The following is a 21,668-nucleotide window of genomic DNA, read 5'->3' as shown; positions in this document are numbered from 1 at the left end:
GCTAAAAAAAAAAAAAAAAAAAAACGGGGGTTGGGGGGACCTAACATAATGAAAGACTGAAAGATTATCCTAAATAGTAAATTTCTTTTAGATTAGGGACAGACCACATATTGCTCAATTTTTTTAGCCCCTTAATTTTTTTTTTCCCTCATGGTACTGGTGATTCTATTCAGGGCCTTGTATATGCTAGGCTACCACTCTACTACTGCACCACCAGCGGCCCCCCCCCACTTTAAATCTTTATTATTTTATTCTGCTGAATCTGGTCTATAATTGACCCATCTCAGTCTCCCAAGTAGCTGGGATTATAAGCATGCACTATATCTGGCTACCCCCTAAAATTTAATGTCTGATAGATAAAAAAACTCTAAAGAACTTTTGTTCAACATTCTTACACAAGAGGAAGTTAGAATTCAATACAAACAAAATAGATTTTTTTTTCCCCCAGTGCTGGGGATTGAACCCAGGTCTAATGAACTCTAGGTAAGCTCTCTACCACTGAACTACATCCCCAGCAAGGGAAGCAGATTTCTTACCATCTATCAAAACTGAACTGTCAGATTTTTCAGTATTTACATAATAGAGGATACAACAGTCTCAATAAGATCAAAGAGAAAACTAACCTAAGGTGTCAGAATCCAAAAAAATGGTTGCCTAAAGGAAACTGACTAGTAAGGATGAAAAAGGAACCAGCTAGTTTAGAAACTTATGCAGTTGGATGGTTATATGAATATGTACAATTTAAAAATTATTCAAACTGAACTCTCAAAATTGTGTATATTTTATTGTGTATAAATTAAGACTTCTAAAAATAAAGAAACTAAAAAGCACTTTGACATTAAAGAAGAAAAAAAAAACTTCCAGATAAAGCGGCACATGCCTGTAAACAGCAATTCAGGAGGCTGAGGAAGGAGGATTTCAAGGTCAGCCCTGGCTGGCTGATGAGATGTAAAATAAAAAGAGCCAGGGATGTAGTTCAGTGGTAGATAGTCCCTGGGTTCAATCACCAGTGGGGGGGGGGGGGGGGGAGTCCTGGCGATATCAGAAGAATACATTAGAATAATTAGGGGATTTTTTTGGGGGGGGGGTCTGGCAGTAGGGACTGAACCTAGGGCCTCTGGGCACACAATGCTCTGCACTATAATTCCAGCAGAATAATTAAGAATATTAAAACAACATGTACCTGTACTACCAGTTACTACAGATAGGTCAGGAAAGTTCTTCAGTTACGTAAGATGATACACTGTTTTGTGGGTAACTTGATCATTCAATTTTAAAAAGTAGTCTGTTTGATCATTCTTAGTTTTTTTTTTTTTAAAGAGAGAGAGAGAGAGAGAGAAAATTTTGATATTTATTTTTTAGTTACCGGCAGACACAACATCTTTGTTGGTATGTGGTGCTGAGGATCAAACCCGGGCCGCACGCATGCCAGGCAAGCGCGCTACTGCTTGAGCCACATCCCCAGCCCGATCATTCTTAGTTTAAAAAAAAAAAAACCTTTGGCAATTTGAGCCCAGAAGACTTGTGTCTATTAAATGTCTCTATCAACCCTAATTAGAGGAAAATTTGTTTTTTATAAATCACTTCTGAAATCTTTATTCTTTTCTCACCCAAACATAAAACACAAGTTATGAGAAACACAGGACTAACAAAATAACTTGAGAATAGTCTCTATTCTCTTTATTCATCAACTCTCAATTATATAAAATCAAAATAATAAAAAAAAGCAAACTGAAATGGATTTATCATAGAAAGAACAATATTTTGCCAGTTACTGATCCACTATGACAAACGTTTTATAAAAACTATTGGGCTGCAGTTGTAGCTCAATGGTAGAGTGCTTGTCTAGCACATGTGCAGCACTGGGTTTGATCCTCAACACCATATAAAAAATACAGTTAAAAAACAAACAAACAAAAAAAAAACTATTAAATCGAAGGAAAGTACACACACCCAGAACTATGAAACTACTAGAAGAAAACACAGGGGGAAAGTTCCAATGAAAATATACACTAAAAAAAAGTTCCAAGATTCTCCCATTCTAACACTCTTGGATACACTGTGTCCTTTCCCCAAAGAATTTTTTAGAAATGCCTACAAATAGATTATAGTTATTCCCAATTTAAAAAAGCATATATCAAGAAAACAGTATTGGTTAGAATATAAACCATGTATCAAAATAAGAGTAAGAAATATGCCAGTTTTATTATTTCAACCATCAAAAACAACTCTCTTCCATGCTGATGTGATGGGCCTGGGGTCTTCCTATAAGACCAGAGCAGCTTTTCCAAGAAAACTAAGTTTGTAGTGACTCAGGGGGTTGAAGCCCCTAAGCAACTTAGTGACACCCTGTCTCAAAAAATAAAAAGCCAAGGAGGCTGGGCGCAGTAGTGTATGCCTGTAATCCCAGCAACTCAGGAGGCTAAAACAGGATGATCTCCAAGTTAAAAAAAAAAATTGGTGATTGTGTGAACTGTGTCAATGATATTTCCATGATGTGTGTTGTCTGTGTTATGTACATTTTTTGCAGTATTGGGGATGGAACTCAAGTTAGCCAAGCATGTTGTCTTATGCCTATAATCCCAGCTGCTTGGGAGGATGAGGCAGGAAGATTGCAAATTCAAAACCAGCCTCAGAAACTGAGTGAGGTGCTAAGCAACTTGGTGAGATCCTATCTCAAAGGACTGGAGATGTGGCTCAGTGGTTAAGTGCCCCTTCGCTTCAATCTCTAGTACCAAAAAAAAAAAAAAAAAAACACCTTAGGATATAAGTACTATAAGTACATGTAATCAACATAAAGTATAAAATACACATTGTTGCACTACATGTATTATGGAAAATTGTATTACATTACATATAATGTATATACAAAATTATGTAATTGAATACTATGTGGCTATTAAAAGGAAAAACTTTCAGGCTACTAAATGGGCAGAGAAATAACTATTTGATTCCTAGCACCAAAAATAAAATGTTAAAAATGTATCAAATGAGGAAAAGTTGCATAACAATAGGTATTTAGAACTAAATTTTTATAAGGAAAAAAATAAAAACGTAAACTTTAAGTACTCCTGAAAAAAAATCCAGAAAAACTTGTTATCAAATTTCTAAACCTCTAGGGCTACTTCTAAGACCTATGTATTACTGTACTGTCTTGGGATGAATATGCTTTACATTCATAATAAACAGAAACAGCAAAGACTACCAACATCCAATTACTAGTGGTATGGTATCTTACATATTTTAGCTCTCTTGAAATGATCTTAAAATCCCTGCTTCATAAATTCTGCTGTGTATGGCAGATCTGAAGATCATAGAACAGCTCTAATATTTATTAGCACAGGTGTAATTGGTCCAATTTTAACTTTTTTGCAGTGCAGGGACTTTTTTATGTCTGGCACTTTCTCCCAACTTTCAGAGGTAAGACCTCAGAGCCATGCATCCCACCCAAAAAATTGCTTAAAGAGGACAGGGAAGCATCTTTGTTTGCCTTTAAGTTTATATTAAAACAAGATATTTACTTGCTAATCAAGAACCATATTAGAATATTTTCTTAAGTTTTACATAAGAAGGAATTCATTTTGTGTTTGATTTCACTTTGTGGCTTTAGGATCTCTCTAAAATATAATGAAAGCATGATTACCAGTAAGGTATTTTACAGAGTAGGAAAAAAGTGAAACTGAAATTATCTGCTACCTACAAGCAGCAAAAAATGAATGTCACACTTCACACTTAAGTAACCTGAAAAGTACCTAATACCTTCAATAAACACTACTAGTATAAACCAGGTTAGGGGTTTATTTAGCTCAGCGGCAAAGTACTTGCATCCATCCTCAAGCCAAGTTCCACCCCCAGAACTGAAAAAACTACACATACCCACACAAATCATAGAAATATCAATGACATCAACAGTTCACATCACCAATTTTATTGATTGACCCTGACTTCAATGCTTTCAAATTTTTTACTTGCTTCCAAGTTTCTGGATTGCACAAGCAACTTTTTTTTTTCTTCTCTTTTTGGTACTGAGGATTGAACCCTGGGGTGCTCTACCACTGAACTACATCCCCAAGTACTTTTTAAAAATTTTTAATTTGGAGACAGGGTCTTGCTAAGTTGCTTAGGCTGACCTTGAACTTGTGATCCTCCTGCTTCAGACTCCTGAGTAGCTGAGATTACAGGTGTGTGCCATCATGCCCAGGTAACAACAACAGTAAAGAAAACTCTCCACTAGCAATTCTGCTAAAGTTAAGCATGAAATGTTAAGGGTGCTTCCTTTAAAGCTAAAGGAAATGAGGAGCAGGGAAACATAATGAAGGCCAACTATAGTCCACCTGAATTTAACAACAGAGCTTACTCTAACAAAATTTTTAAAAAATAGCAAATGCCTTAGTAGGTCACTATAATGGCAAATTTAAATTTTTTAAAAATATAACATCATGTAAGAGATCAATATATCCATAATATTGTATATAGGAATTAGGGTGTAGACTCAAGTCTAGACAGTGTAACTGGTATGAACATATGAACATGGACCTGGGTTTATTCCTAAGTATAACCAACCAACCCTGTATACAAATCACTAAAGAATAACTCTGGAGAAAAACACACAAAGGATAGGGATCTGGTAACCCAGGAAAGTACTAAATGGACAACCAAACATATGCCAAGTTACCAGTAAAATGCAAATTAAAACCCATCACTCCTGGGCTGGGGATGTGGCTCAAGCGGTAGCACGCTCGCCTGGCATGCGTGCGGCCCGGGTTCGATCCTCAGCACCACATACCAACAAAGATGTTGTGTCCCCCGAAAACTGAAAAATAAATAGTAAAAAAATTTAAAAAAAAAAAACCATCACTCCTCATTTGAGAAATCCTGAAGTATTAGTATATAAAATCTTTGTAAATACTAGACACAGGAAAGCATGAAGGAAGAACAGTACCTAAAGATGGAGCCTCAACTGGTTTAAACACAGTGGAAAACACTTTTGCAGTTACCTAAAAACACTGATTTTAAGTACATATCTAAAAGAGAAACTCAGCCATTTGCATAAGATGAATACAGAGAAGTAACAGCTGCCCTATTTCTAAAATATAAGACTAACAATCTCCATGTCCAACAAATGGAGAATGAGTTGAATTCTGGTTCATTCATACCATAGAAACCTCTATATTTAAGGATAACCACATGCACACTTATAAGATTGAAAACTAATACTATTAATTATGCCAGGTTAACTGGAGTGAATTAGGGTTATGGATATAAATAACTATACAGGTATTATATAAGATATAGTCCCCCTATTTATAGCTGTCAGAAAATCAGCATGGAATAGATCTCAAAAACAATGTCAAAAAGTCAGTTGCGAATATGTACTGTATGATATAGCCTGATATGTCTTAATGTGTTTTTAGCATATACAAAGCAATGACAAATTATTTATCCATGCAGATGTAAATAAAGTTTTAATAGGTTGAACATAATAGAAAAAATGGATCCATGGAACAGAACAAAGTTCACAAATATAGCCACATATCACTATATAACTAATTTCCAACAAAAGTAGAAAAACAATAGTTTGGTAAAAGGATACTCTTTTCAAGAACAGTGCCAAAAAAATTCAACATTCATATGAAAAAAAAAATAACAACTCATGACTTACACCATATATAAAACTTAACTCAAAATGGTCCAAACCAAAATGTAAAATTCAAAACTAAAGAAAACCTGTATGAGAACAAGGTAAGCAAAAATATCATACACACACACACACACACACACACACACACACACACCAAAAGCACATCACAACAACTGATAATGTGAACTTTTATCAAAATTAAAACCTGCTTTGCAAAAGACACTATTTAAAAGAATAAAAAGACAAGCCACAAACTGGGAGTAAATATTTGCAAAGCATATATCAGATTTAAAGAAAATACAAAAATACTTGAATCCAAGACCTATAAAGAATGCCTAATTGCAAGGACTCATCTGCAATTTCAACAACTTGGAGGCTGAGGCAGGAGATCGAAAGGTAAACACACACCCCCTAAAAGAAAGTTCAACGTCAGCCTGGATAACTTAAGAGAGACTGCTCAAACGAAATAATAAAAAGCCTAGGGATGTAGCTCAGTTGTACAGTGACCCTGAGTTCAATATCCAGTACCCCCGGCTCAAAAAAAAAAAAAAAAGCCATAAATTGTGTTTCAAGGTTACGTTGTGTATTCAAACATTTGAAATTCAGTTGACAATATTTTCCAAATACCAGAGCAACTTTAATACAAGCAATATAAGGGCCCAAAGAGCAACAGCACCAAATCTGGTTCCACTGACAATCTATTTCCCAAACTTTTCACATTAATCACCTATCACCTTCCCTTCAATATTCTGACTGCTCCTCAGAAGAACTGTTGATTCTAGCCCCAGTATAGGCAAAATATTTGTGAGCCTCAAGTACCTGATAATTAATACAACAAAGAAAATGCTTTAAAAAAAAAAAAAAGTCACACTGGGACACACCTGTAATACCAGCAACTCAGAGGCTGAGACAGGAGGACTCCAAATTCCAGGCCAGCCATGGCAACTTAGAAAGCCCATCTTGAAAAATTAAGAAGGGCTGGGTGAGCTGGGCATAGTGGTGCATGCCTGTAATCCCGGAGGCTGAGACAAGAGGATCCCAAGTTCAAAGCCAGCCTCAACAACTTATCAACACACTAAGCAACTCAGACCCTGTCTCTAAATAAAATACAAAATGAGGCTGGGGATATGCCTCAGTGGTTGAGTGCCTCTGAGCACTACCCCTCCAAAAACGGTGGGGGGTGGGGGGAATGCTGGCTGGGGATGTAGCTTAATGATAGAGTACCTCTGGGTTCAATCCCCAGTATTGCAAAAAAGAAGAAAAAAGGCTACCCATATTGACAAGATCCACTAATAAATGCTAAAACTAAGGGGAAAACTTTAAGGAGATGCAGATCATTTGCATAAAATATTTCTCCCCAAAGTATTATTAGTAGCCATGTGCCCACAAATTCTGATTCTGTTCCCTTTACAAGAATGTGATTCCTCCCTCCCCTTGAATTAGAGCTTTTAGTCATAGCTTCCCATGAATAGCAAAGAAAAGGGGAAAATACTAACCTGACAGATCACCTCAATCAAATGATCAAGGTTAAATTCAACTAATGATATTAGCACTTATGATACAATGTGATAAAGGGTATATGTTACACCTCTGTAGCACTCTTTCCCCAAAGCCATAAAATCAGTCAAATCATAGCATCAGACAAACTCAAATGAGATCTTAAGTTCATGAAACAAAACAAACACAGATTAGAGGAAACAAAGGAGAGAATTAGACTAAATGCAATGTGGCATCTCAACACAGATTGAGAAACTGAAGAGGCTTTTATTAAAAAAAAAAAAAAAAAAAAAAGCCTAAGGATACCAGGCAGAGTGGCTCTAGAGGTTAAGTCAGGAGGATCACAAGTTCTGCAACTTAGTGAGACCCTGTGTAGTTCAATAGTAAAGTGCCCCTGAGTTCAATTCCCAGTACCAAAGAAAAAAGGAAACTCAAATAAAGTCTATCTTTAACAGGATTTTGTTTTTTTGGTTTTTCTGCAGCATTGGGAATTGAACATAGGAACACTTGGCCACTGAGCTACATCCACAGCCTTTTGTTTTTGTTGTTTTGGGGGAAGGAGGGAGGCAGAATGGGGATTGAACCCAGGGGAGATTTACCATAAGCTATATCCTCAGCCCTTTTGAGACAGGGTCTCACTAAATTGCCCAGGCTGGCCTCAAACTTGTGATCACTGTCCCAAATAGCTGGGATCATAGGCATGTGCCACCAGGCCCTGCTAACAGGATTCTTATCAATGTTAATTTCTATTTTGATAAATGTACCAAGATTATGTTAGATGATAACATTAGAAAAGATTAATAACCAGTACCTAAGACTGCTAATTATCTCAGAATTACTAAATCGGGGAGGGGGGAGCTGAGGGGACACTTCAAGAGTCCACAAGCTTAATAATTTGCTATCTTTGAGTATCCTTTCTCTATTTCAAAATTAAAAACTAGTCACTTAGGTTCATAACTCAGAAAAAAACATTTTTCATCACATGAAAAGACAGATTACAGTTAATACTAATGCTTATTCATGAAACCTCTAAAAACATTAGCCTCCCGTTTTTTTGGATCTCATAGACATTGGTGCACACACCGTAGGAAATCCTAAGAGTAAGCTGAAAAATTTTAATAAAAATTTGTCAATTTTATTAAATTGACAAAAATTTTAAACCTAGATGTACTTAAAGCATAGCCTACAGGCCTACATCAATAGACGATAACACAGCCTATAGGCCAGCACAGAGGATGGGAGAAGACTGGAAAAGTAGGTAGACACAACATTCACGTTTCAGATTCTATATCCTTTTGGTTACAGCACCCTTTTAAGTACTACATGTGCACAAACTAGATATATTTGTGTTTCACAGCTTCAATTTTCAGCAAAAATATCAGAATACCTACAATGTGAAAATACTTTTAAAAACATGCAAATCAAGGAGGAACATGAGTTCAGCAGCTTAGTGAGACTCTGCCTCAAAATAAAGATTAAAAGGGCTGTGGATGTGGTGGTTAAGTGCCCCTGGGTTCAATCCCTCATACCAAAAAAACTAACCATGTAAATCAGTTGTGGTTGTAGCTCAGTATTAAAAGTTCATGCTTAGATCCTAGGTTCAATCCCTAGCAATAAACTAAAATATGCAAAAGAATAAAATACTCAAAAATACTGTTATATAGTCACTTAATACCCACCAAAAACTATACCCCTACAAAGCAGATATGTGTCCCACCCAAGAAGCCAGATTTTCTCCGAATTGTGTTTGCTTTTTATTCAATATCAAAAATGGAGCACATATGCTAAAAGGCAATATTAAAAAAAAACCTGAAGACTTCATTTACTAGGTCACAATCCATGAGGAAAAAATTTATATTGCTTTCTGCTTTTTAACCTAACTTTATTCTTCATGTGTCGATGATTCTCACTCTTAACCCCATCACCTGGCTTGCAATTCAGTCTTCCCTACTAAGGCCAGATGAGGTTTCCACACTTTAAAACAGAAAGCTGATTTAAGATATAAAAATATAAATGTAGTTAGCTGCCAGTGTGATCAAGAACTACAAGTGGGATTACAGTTGCTGAAATCTAAATTTAACTGCAGAGCTTGGAAGGACAGTTACAGGTTTTTCCCACTAACTGTTGCCAAAAGACTAGTGGGGGGAGGGGGTTTTGCTATTATATTCTTTGCAGAGTAATAGTTTTATCCAAGGCCATCAAAATGCACAATTTAATTAGATGAAGAGTACACAATGCCTACTTAAGGTCTGTAATTTTTAAATATCCAACCAATTCGCAAAATGTAAAAAGATCAAGCAATTTTATTAAATTGACAAAAATTTTAAAAATGGTTTTAATAACAAATTCAGGCTTTATATTAAATCTCACTTTTAACATTGATCACATTTTCATTCTAAGAACTATATACAATTATAAAGCTATAAAAATGTAAAATTTTGTGTCCCTCACTTTCCCTGTAAAGTACTAAAACAAGTTATTAAAAAAAAAATCCATGTTAAGTAACAACAACAAATACTTCACCATAAGTCAAGAACATACATTACCAAAGTCTCCTAATGTTTCTGTAATGGACTGTCAGCTGAAAAGCAAACGGAGTTAAAGAACTGCCTATTTTCTGCTAGAAACTCGGATTGAAAGGACTGAACTCCAACAAAACTAGCCTAAGGCTGGGGACGTGGCTCAGTAGTTGTGTCTGTCTGGCATACTTGAGGCCCTGGGTTTGATTCCCAGGACCATGCACAGAATAACCTATGTCTTGGGTGAGAAGTAAGGGAACAAAGTCTTACACTACTCTATTATCCCAATTTACTTCAATTCACTTTGGGAGGGAGGGTACTGAGGATTGAACCCAGGGGTCCTATAACTGGAACTACATCTGCACCTCTTTTTAGTTTGAAAGTGTTTCAAAAAAGTTTGCCAAATTTGTGATCCTCCTGCCTCAGTGTTCCTGGCAGCTGGGATTACAAGCATGTGCCTGCCACTAAAGCCATTCACTTGTTCTTGACAAACTAAAGCACAGGTCGTGACAGTAGCAATTTGTGAAATAATCATATAATGTTCATATTCCTGCCCACCTGATAACCATTTGCCTGAAGCCAATAAAAGTACATGTTTGTTTTTAATATCTGAAGGTGAAATTAATAAAATTTCCCTCAATTAACTAATGTATAATGTGTTTTCATTCTGATATATTCTGCCTGGAGCAATAATAAAGTTAGATGAACAAACTTAATACTTTAAATGTAAGTGGTTATTTTATTTATTTATTTTAATGTGTTGCTGAGGACTGAACCCAGTCAGTGTCTCACATGTGCTAGGCATGTGCTAGGAAAGCGCTCTACCACTGAGCTACAACCCCAGCCTCTAAATGTAAGTCATTATTGTTTTAACTTTTAATAAATTATTCAAACTTAAGATAAAATGCAAACTGAATAGGTAACCTATGTATAGAAGGTAGGCTAACCTGAACAGCACAGAGTGCAAGTTTCAAGTAAAACAATGTTATAATCCAAAGCAATCTGTTATTTATTGTAACACCAGCAAAGGTATGAACTTGTCTGTACAATATTTTGATTCTTTATCTATTGCTACTTTCTGGTAAGAAACAAAAGGTAACTACTTGGTAAATACATTTATAAATACTAAACTACCTGACTTTTTAACTTCTTTACATGGAAGTCAATTTCAAATTAATTCAGAACTGGCCCCAAAACTTTTGTGCTATAAAGTTAATCATGTGAATCTAGAAACATAGGAACACTTACTTTATAAAACCAAGGAGTATACTGTGTTTAAAATAATCTAAAATGACAACTGTACAAGAAAAACAAACTCAAGTTCTTGAAAGGTAAGAAAGGGGTCTTTGCATATAGATAGGATTCTAGTAGGATAAATGCAAAAAAAAAAAAAATCTGAATGTAGACAGACTTATCCACGAAAGACCCTAAACTACCCTAAGTATACTTTTCAATAAATCACAATCACTGGTTATTCACCTACAGTGATCCAGTTAATACTCTAAGGGGGCACCTTTCCATTCCAATTTCAAATGTTAGCCCAAGTCTCTGGTGAGATCTAAAATTCATTTTGAACCTCGTTCTCTTAATTAATTAATTGTAATGATAATCTCCAAGATCTTCCTCCACAAAAAAAAAAAAAAAAAAAACGGAAAAAGATTCAAGGTCTACTATCAGAGTCTAACTTGGGCTAGCGGGAATTTCCCATCACACTGTTATGACTTTCAAATCTGAGCCGGAACACTGTCCATGCTCATTTGCATTTACTCATTCTTTACTTTTTCCAGAAGCTGATCGGTCACATCTATCCACTGTACAGATACGGGTAGGGAAGTAGCCTTTCCTTTGTCATAATCCCACTTCCAACCCAGGTCTCCCTGGAAAGTCCTAGGACTGGCCTGTACAAATACGCTACTGCAGTCTTCTCTGCAGTTGGCCTTTCAAAGCTGAGGCTGACCTCAGGGGAAAGTGCTCAAGGGGCAAAGGTGCCCAGAGGGCGCACAAAGCTGAAGCAAAGAATAAGCTGGGTTGGAACCCAAAGAACACAGATCCAAATACCTTCCCCTTACCGTCTGAGTGCCTTTGACCAGGTCACTCCACTTCTGTGCCCTAGTCGCGATGAAATGAGAAAAATCGCACCTACCCCATTAGGTCGTTGTGAGAATCACATGAAGTAGATAAGTGGCTCAGCACAGTGCCTGGCACAGTGAGGGATTAGAATCCTAGGTGCTATTGTCACTAACTCTCCAAGCACTCGCTGTTCCCTCAACGCTAACTCCTGTAAAGCCAGAAAGCGGCACTTCTGCTTTGCGGGCCTAAAGAGTTATCACGCTTCAGTATTGTCCCCATTCCCAGATTAAAAAAAAAAAAAAAAAAAAAAAAAAACCTCCAGATCCCCACCAAGCCGTAGCTCGGTGACCAAGCGAGGAAAGACTACCCGGCGCGTGGCGGAAAAAGCAGGCGGGAAAAGCTGGCCAGCGGGCCGCGCAAAGCCCCCAGGCCGCGAGATCGCCAAGGGGCCCGGGCGGCGGCAGCTGCTCGCTCCCGCCCCGCGTGGCCGTTGGACGCGGCACGCGCACGCGGTGGACAGGGCCACGCGCTCGAGGCAGCGGGGGTTGGGGAGCCGCCGCGCACTCGTCGTCCGCTGCGCGCGCCGGCGGCCGTTGGGGTGGGGGTGGGGGTATGCGGCTCGCGGGCGCTTCTCTGACTTCTCCTCTCTTGCACCACCGCTCCAACTGGTCCTCGTCCTTAGGCCGCACTGTCCCGCCCACACCCCAGCGTACCTGCGCGGCTGAGCGGGAGAGGAACAAGCTTTGCCCCACAGCACAGAAGGTGGCAGAAATCCCTCACGCAAGTGCGTCCGCACACACGCGTGCTCCGCCGCCGGTCTATATAACCGTGATTCAACCTAACTTGTTGCGGCCAGGTCGGGGTAGCGGAGGACCAATCCCGACTGCGTCCTCTGAGCTCTTCGAATAGCAATTGGGTACTGACTCAGGATGAAGGCGTGGCTCTTGATTGGCTTTGACTCATGCCTATAAGACCGTGAAGATCCTGCTTCCCTATAAGGGATTGGCACTAAGAAAGGCCAATAACTTGAAAGCACACAGGGAAGGAGGGTGGGCAGTTCTTTGACCGATATCCAGGGTAGCCAATAACTACAGGGGACTGCTCTCATTGGTTAAAATGTCTTCCCCTGGGCGGAGATCCGTTTTCCTTGCAGGAGCGGTTGCTCCACAAGGTGGGACCCGTGTACTTTGGGGAAGTAAACCCCAAGCAACTAGGAGGTGGGCACTGGGGAAGCCAAGAAAGGCCCAGGCCAATCACAATGCCGGAAGGAGCTGATTGACACGGGGGCTGGACTGTTCCAACAAGGCAGAGACCCAGCGCCGCCCGGACCCTCTGTGGCGGTTATGAGGCTGAGCCCGGTTTCTGTCCCCTTTCCTTTCTTAACTTCCCTTGGGTCCGGACCCTGAGACTCCTCTCCCGCCTTTCCGCACAGTTTGGTACCCAAGGATCCAAATGGCAAAGTTTCTGGTTTTTTTAATTTATCATCCTTATTACAACTTTTTTCATTTCCGTGCGCTAAAGAGTACTTGCTGGCTCTTACCATTAGTCAGCACTATTGTTGGGCAACTGTTAGAGGAAAGCCAAAGAAAAGAATAGCTGTGTGTATGCAAGGTCCTGTAAAAAGGTCACACGCGAAAGCTATTGAGTTTGAGAATTTGCATTTCCATCCGGTTGCTTCTTGGCAGGTGCTGCTGCAGGTTGGCCCCATGGTCGATTCCTGGATCTTTCAGTGAAGTTTGGGGGGGTTGTTACTGAAAAAAATGGCAGTTTTTATATTCTCCGATCAAGTTTTGGCCTCCATGCAACATCCTGTGCGTCACCACCATTGTCATTCCGTTTTCTTATTGCTGTGGGTGAGGGGGACTATTACTTCGTGGCGTTGTGCTTTTAAAAGGTAACTTGCCAAGTCCTATGCGGACATCCTAAAGATCTTCCCGAAACACTTCACCGGTTAAGGAGCCCCAACCCGCTTCTGTCCGGTCTCGGTATTTTGCTGGGCCCTCTGTTGGTCACCAGGAGTATTTTATGTGGAAATAGCTTTGGTTCCCACGTGCTAGACATGGACACGCCCCGGCCCCGTTGTCTTTCCAAACATCTGACGATGCGGGAGGGTCACCGGTTAAGTTTTGCCGCAATTTTTTTAAAAATGAAGTAACATGGAGCGTACCTGTTGGCACAAAAGTAGAGGAGGCGCTCCAACCCAGCAGCAACCTGGTGCGACCCGGGCGATGCCCACTCGCGTCCTTCCAGGGACCAGACCTGAGTCCGAAACTCACGCGGGGAGGCCCAGGAGCGACAAGAAGAGTTCCTTTGGCCAGTAAGGCCGCACTTCCGCATCATTCCGGCTCATTCGGGCATTGAGATCTCCTGGTGCTGGGGTCGGAGTTGGTTGAAATGCAGTCGGGGTCACCCATTCAACAGTCAGACGCTGCGCTGACCCCGGAAACAGGCACCACCGAGTTATGCAAGCAGAGAGGAAACTGCGCACAGAGACACGCCGCTGAAAGTTTTCTACAGTTAAAGAAACTCCGAGATAGTGCTAGCCATGCCAAGGAACTTGGGCTTTAATCTGAGGGCAATGGGGAACACCTGAAAAGTTTCTTAAAAGGATGGACTAAGAGATTGCAACTTTTTTTTTTTCTAGATATTGTTTCCTGCATGGTTTGTCTCCTCTGAGAAGTCGTAGGAATATGCAGGTGCAGACACAAAGCCCAGCTTCATGTCCAACATTGTGGAAAGGGACTGTACATCATGAGGCAGAGCCCTATGCTCCCCTATGCCACCTGGACAGAGCCCGGGGAGAGTGACCTCCTGGGTTATCCACGTTGGAAGAGATTGCAACTTTTTTCCCCCAGAAAACTGTAAAACTTATTGATAATTTTAGCAATCAAGGTTTAATATCAAGACTGCACGCGTGGCTCTAGATTGTCTTATTTTCAACCCATAATGGTACTTAAATTGCTTCTGGCATTTTAAGGGGTTCTAGATTTGATAGAATCCATGCTTGGCATCAGAACCATCTCCACCTTGCACTTTTGGCCTCACACAGTTTCTGGAAATCAGCTTCCAGGTCAAGCCCTTGAAGCTCAGATTTCAGATGCTCCTTTGCTTTCTCCCTCTTGACCAGGTGTGATACCCTGACTTTCAGGTGGGGTGGATCCTCTTGTTGAGGTTGTTCATCACTGAACTGGGAAACGATAAGCTCAAGCAGATGAGAAAACTCTACATATAGATTTGGATCTCAATATTATTTTTTAACTGATGTTTCGCATGAGTCTCAGTTGGCTAAAAACAATGAAGATACCTGGGGCACTAACTCTCCTGGCGTATAGCTAAGCACAGAAAGCAATGGCATGATGCATGCACAGTGGAGACTTCAGTTTCCTAGATGACTCCCGGAACTGTAAGGCTAATGAGTGCAGATGGGCAAAATTTTTTACATTTATGGATTGGTAATATAACCCAAGTGGCCTGAATTATGTACATTCCTCCAAAACAACAATACTTTTTAGCCACATTTGTTGACAAACACAGGTACCAAGGTGTTCTGCAGCATTATCAGAATGCTTGAAAACAAATTTTCATCAATTGGCAAATTTTTAGGTGATATGCATATAATATTAAATGCAGCAGTTTTAAAAATAAGGTGGGTTCTGTCTCCAGTTGTTAGTTGGATTAACAATTGTTAAAATTGAGATTTCTGTAGGTTAAAATAGATATATAAGTGCATAGAGAAAGTGCTACATTTAAAATAAGAGTCATTAACCTCTAGGGAATCCACTAGATTGGGAGCAATGAAGCTAATGTGAAGGAAGGGGGAATGGATAGTGGGGGAGAAGTTGGCAGGACATCTCAGATGTCTATTGCTGTCTCCCAGAGGAGGGAAAGCAAGTTGGCATTCTCCTGTGGTAGTTTCCCCACCCAGATTAGAAACCCTTGAGCCCCAGATGCTGGATACTTAGTACTTGGTAAATGTTCCATGAATAACTTACCACTAATGAATTGTCTAAAGCAGTAGTTGGAGTAGGGGTGGGGGTCATGGCCACAACTGGGTAGGGGGGCTATTGGCATTTACCAGATAGAGGCCAGGTATGCACAGGAGAGTGACCCCATAACAACAAAAAAAAATTATCCACCCAAAAAATCAACAGTGCTGTGGCTAAGAAACCCTAGTCAAGTTATCTTAGCCTTCTAAGGGAAAGTCCCTGGCCTCTTTCTGGTCTTTTATCTCCACCACAAAGCAAAATCTGCAAACCCCTGCACAACGCTACTTCACCTTGCTCTTTCTGCGGGTTCTTCTCAAATCTCAAGAGAATGGGGGCGGGGGGCAGGGGGAAATATGGGCAAGACCTCAGAAGATAGTATGACAGGTAGTGAATGGGAAATATTAGGTAAGAAATTGTCTGATCAGATTAACCCAACATAGTAAATCATTCATGAAGGGTGATTAAAAATACTCACTGCAGTATTCTTTGTAGTAGAAAGAGACTGGAAATAGCTCAAATGTCTGACTACACAGGGCAATTAGAAACAATACTACAATGCGTATATTTGCAGGGGATTCTCATGCAATCATATGGAAAATGAGAGCAGATCTACATGTTAAGTTATAGAATGATCTCCAGAAGATACTAAGAAAGCAAAGTGCAGAATATTAGGGAGAGAATACCTAATAGCATTTGAGTAAAAAGGGGTAGAGGGATGCCATTTTCTATTAAGACATGGGTATTGCTGTAGTTATATGTATACATTCCTGTATGGTTTTGCTGTATATGCATAAGTCACAAGAAACTGTTAAAGATTCCTAACAGGGAGATGAACTTCAGCTAGGACAGGAAAAAGGCTGTTTTCATTCTGTACTCTTTGGTAATGTATGATTTATTTTTAATGTGTCTATTAGTTTTCATAAAAATTAATGTTAATTACAGATTATGAATAACATAAGGAACTACAATAGACAGATTTTGATCTTTAAACAGGATAGAATACTCTATTACCTCTTGTGGGTGGGTACGTGAAGGGTCTTGAAAATGAGGCATCAAAGTTGTAATCTGCCTCTTCTGGACTGCTAACCTCTTTTCCTCTTGCTTCTTCCCAAAGATCCAAAGAGAACTTGAAGCTGCACCTGTACTCCCAACTGCTGGGGAGGCTGAGGCCAGTGCTGCAGCCAACCTCTGCCACATAGTGAGAACCTATCTCTTAACTTGGGGGGGGGGGTGTGCTCTCAAAGAGAAGTTTACTGGCTTAGAAATTCATGCCTAATTGAATTTCCCCCTCTGGCTTTGACTGTCTGCAAACACATATCCTCAAACTGTGGGGCACTGACCATGAGCCAGGCTTCTTGCTAGTATTTTTCTCAAGGAAAAAACCTCATTTAATATTCACAAGCCCCTCTTTTCCATTTCTCAAGTACAGAAACAAATTCAAAGATGTTAACTTGCCCAAGATCACACAACTAGGCCTAGAAGCTACAACTCTGATTTTTTTTTTTTTTTAAAGAGAGAGAGAGAGAGAATTTTTAATATTTATTTTTTTAGTTCTCGGTGGACACAACGTCTTTGTTGGTATGTGGTGCTGAGGATCAAACCCAGGCCGCACGCATGCCAGGCAAGCGCGGTACCGCTTGAGCCACATCCCCAGCCCCTACAATTCTGATTTCCAAGTCCATGTTATTTTACCCACTTGTTAATACTGCCCAGAAGGAGGATAAAGCCCTGACTACAGGGACATTGTCTCCTGGGAAACTCCTGAAAGGTTGGGATTATTTTTTCCCCCTTAGGCATGGCATCAGGTAATCCTACAGAGACAGATTTCCAAGTGGTTTGAAAGTTATGGAGTCCAAGACAAAGTCCTTTGCATATTTGGCACATATACACCTTTAAGAGTCCTTACTTCCTGTGGCTTAGACAAGGCTAAATAACATTGTGTCAAACACTACTACATGTCAGAGTGCCGGTCTGTTTTTCCATTCATCCTCACAAAAAACAACTCCAGTTGAGAAAGTTTTGATGACTAGCTCAAGATTACATAGCTTAGAAGTGGTGGAACTGGTATTTAGCATCAGGTTTTTTTGGTTGTTGTTGTTTTTAAAGACTACTCCCGGAGGAAGAAGGGGAGAGGTCTTCCCTCTTTTTTATTTATTTTTTAAGAGAGTAGATGGACACAACACAATGCCTTTATTTTTATGTGGTGCAACCTGGGTTGCGTCCGTGCTAGGTGAGTGCTCTACCGCTGAGCCACAATCCCAGACCTCAGCATCAGGTTTTTATCACTATAAATTTGAAGCCCAGTCAGGCACAGTGGCTCACATCTGTAATCCCAAAGACTAAGGAGGCTGAGTCAGGAGGATGGAAAATTTGAGACCAACCTCAGCAACTGGGTGAGACCCTGTCTCAAAGTACAAAATAAAAAAGGGCTGAAGATGTGGCTCAGTGGTAGAGTGCTATATATATGCTCATTCCATCAAATTTTGAAAAATGATTACTAATATCAAATGTTAGCAAAAGTGCAGGGAAATAATTATTATGGTTAATATATAATGTAAATTGACATGGGCTTTCAGAGAGCAATTTGAAAGCATCTATTAAGTTTTTTGTATGTGTGGTATTGGGGCTCAAAGCCTTGCTTTGAGCATACTAATCATGTGCTCTACCATTGAACTACACCCCAGACCTCTGAAAATTTTAAATCCACCTATTGTAGGAAATAGAAATGCTACTTTTTGGTGTTCATTCTGAAGAAACTCTCCCACACATATAGAGAGAACAAAGATAGCATTGTTTGTAATTTTTAAAATAATCTAAAACAGGGAAATAATGTCAACAAGGGAATAGCTAAATTTGCTATATTGTTTATGCAGCAATTGAAAGATTAATCTAGTTTAAATATATGCATAGGGGCTGTGATTGTAGCTCAATGGTACAGCACTTGCCTCTCACATGTGGAGTACTGAGTTCCATCCTCAGCACCACGTAAGAATAAAGGTATTATATCCATCTACAACTAAAAAATAAAAAAAACATATGCATATCCATGTTTATGTATATTCATATACCTAGAAAATATATGTAACATTATATACAAAACATGAATCTCACCAGGTTCACACCTATAATCCCAACCACTCAGGAGGTTGTAGAAGGAAAAACACAAGTTTAAGGCCAGTCTGTGTGACTTAGTAAAATAATGTCTTAAAATTGAAGAAAAAAATGTTATAGGAAGCTGTTGTTTTAAACTAAACTACTGCCCTGGGCCCCAACAGACCAGGTTAAAAAAAAAAAATGGATCCCCTTGGGCTGGGGATGTGGCTCAAGCGGTAGCGCGATCGCCATGCGTGCGGCCCGGGTTCGATCCTCAGCACCACATACAAAGATGTTGTGTCTACTAAAAACTAAAAAATATTAAAATTCTCTCTCTTTGAAAAAAAAAAAATGGACCCACTCATGCTAAAGTTCCAGTTACCAAGTTTATCTGACCTTCCAGAGAAATCAGGATTTGAGATAATAGCCAAATTTCTTCTCTTAGCCTGTTTCAATTGTCATGATAATGAGATTCCCTCTGCCTTAATCCTTTCACACACCAAACAAGGTAACCTGAAGCAATCTGGTGTTAACTGACCCATTCTTTTTCATTGCTCTGTTTCCCTGTGCCCATCTTACTTGGAAAGTAACTTTGAAATGATTCATCTGCTTTTTGGTTTTTGTTTGTTTTCTACAGGTCTTTCCTATCTTTAAAAGCAAACTCTTGGGGCTGGGGATGTGGCTCAAGCGGTAGCGCGCTCGCCTGGCATGCGTGCGGCCCTGGTTCGATCCTCAGCACCACATACCAACAAAGATGTTGTGTCCACCGAGAACTAAAAAATAAATATTAAAAAAAAAAAAATTCTCTCTCCTCTCTCACTCTCTCTTTAAAAAAATAAAAAAAATAAAAGCAAACTCTTCTGTTCTCTGCTTATGAGAATACATCGTATTTTTTTAGTTTTATTTTTTTAGTTGTAGATGAACAAAGTATGTTTATTTTATTTCTATTTTTTTTTCCCACTGGTGTTGGAGATCGAACCCAGGGCCTTACACATACTACATAAGTGCTCTACCACTGAGCCAGCCCCCAGAGAGCACATTGTATTTTATGGAACAAAGTGTGGTCTGATTCTAGTGTTGAAAAGATCATTAAACTAAATTATTGTTTGATAATAGAAAAACATCTGAATATATATATACAACAATCTGATAGCAATTGCTATGTCTGTGATGCTATGTCTGTGAAAGAAAGTGATCCTAAGGGTTTTAAAGGCACTTTTTCTTTATGTGTATTGTTTTATAATTTTTTTGTATTAAAAAACTTTTTATATACTGTACAATTAAAAAAAAATTGTCATAATCCAAAGAGTAGTTCCTGGGTACTTATTGTGCACTAGTCACAGGGTTGAGTGTTTTATGAGTGTTTTTATTTCTCACAACAGTACCAAGTAGATCTAATAATTACCTTTATTTTACAGGGGAAGAAAGAGGTTCACAGAGGTTAACTGCCTGAAATGCTGGAAAATGAATGTCTCATTAAACATACCTTTAAAACCCTGAAGTCTAGAGAATCTAAAAACCGGAGGGCAGCCAACAAAGGTTCTCAGACTCTTGGCTGTGGTGTTAGGAGTTCACTTAAGCAGTGTTGGGGACTGTGGTACCCAGACAGTGCTTATCTAAAGTGCCCCATGGCAGGCAGTCAGTGGTGTTGTCTCCTGACTTTGCTATTTCTCTTCCTTCCGGGCACCTGGGAGGATTATTATGCTTTCCTGCCCCTTTAAGGATAGGCATAACAGGTCAGGCATAGTGGTTGCACACCTGTAATCCCAGCAACTCGGGGAGACTAATGCCAGGGGATTGCAAGTTCCCAGCCAGCCTCAGAAATTTAGCGAGATCCTGTCTCAAAACAAAAGGATAAAAAGGACTGGGGATATAACTCAGTGATAAAGCACCCCTAGATTCAATCCGCGGTAGCAAACAAAGGTATGACTGGACTGGGAATGTGGCTTAGTGGTAAAGTATGTGAGGCATGGGTTCAGTGTTTGAGGCCCTGGGTTCAATCCCCAGCACCATACCACATGCACTCAAACATACACAAATGTAGGCGTGACTATGTGCCCAGCTTTGCTAGAAAAATGTGAGTAGAAGGTAGATGTGTCTCTTCTAAGAAGATGGCTTGAGGAACTGGTGACTGATTTGTTGAGATCTTCCCTATCCCAACTATGTCCAGTGTCTTCATCCATGACCTGCTATAACAAAATACCACAAACTGGGTTTTTCGAAATTTATTGTATGCATAAGGGCCTCGATAAGTTGCCAAGATTGGCCTTAAACTTTCCATCCTCCTGTCTCAGCCTCACTAGTTGCTGGGATTACAGGCATGTGCTGCTATAAGCAAAGGCATATATATATGAATTGTCATTACATTATTAACAGCATTCGATGAGTGGAAACAATCTATATGTTTGTTAGTTGGGGCAAGTAACAAAGTATTACTACCAGTAGGAATAAAGATGGGCTTATATTTCTCATATAACAAGTCTAGAAAACAGCTATGGCTGGCATTGGTTCAGTGTCAGACTCAACTGTGATTCTCCTGGCATTTCCTTCATGGTGACAAAATGGTGCCCTTTTACTCTACATATCAGTCACATTATAGTGTTCTAGGCAGGAAAGGCAAAGGAGTGGTGTATGTTTCCTTTATGAGGAATGCAAGAGCTTTCCCAGAATGGGTATGGTGGCATACACTTGTATTTTTTTTTTAAACTTTTTTTTTGAATTGCTTAAGGGAAATTTTCTTTTTTTTTTTTTTTTAAGAGTGAGAGAGAGGGAGAGAGAGGGAGAGAGAGAGAGAGAGAGAGAGAGAGAGAGAACTTTAATATTTATTTTTCAGTATTTGGCGGACACAGCATCTTTGTATGT

The 21,668-nt window shown here is 39.5% G+C and overlaps 1 protein-coding gene and 1 non-coding gene across 2 annotated transcripts in view; both read right to left on the bottom strand.

Annotated features, from left to right (window-relative positions):
- G3bp1 (G3BP stress granule assembly factor 1) overlaps positions 1–12,537 on the bottom strand; it is a 37,731-nt gene extending 25,194 nt beyond the window's left edge. The window contains exon 1 of the mRNA XM_026388284.2: positions 12,441–12,537. The gene's annotated coding sequence lies outside the window, so the exon portion shown is untranslated. The remainder of the gene's footprint in view (positions 1–12,440) is intronic.
- A 1,835-nt stretch (positions 12,538–14,372) lies between these two features.
- On the bottom strand, positions 14,373–14,556 carry LOC113182441 (small nucleolar RNA SNORA73 family). The gene has a single exon (XR_003300729.1). It is a non-coding gene; the product is annotated as a small nucleolar RNA SNORA73 family (small nucleolar RNA).
- Between the last annotated feature and the right edge of the window lie 7,112 nt (positions 14,557–21,668).

The sequence above is a fragment of the Urocitellus parryii genome, chromosome 1, assembly GCF_045843805.1.
Source record: "Urocitellus parryii isolate mUroPar1 chromosome 1, mUroPar1.hap1, whole genome shotgun sequence".
Lineage (NCBI taxonomy): Eukaryota > Metazoa > Chordata > Mammalia > Rodentia > Sciuridae > Urocitellus > Urocitellus parryii.
This window is presented reverse-complemented; position numbering and strand designations above follow the sequence as displayed.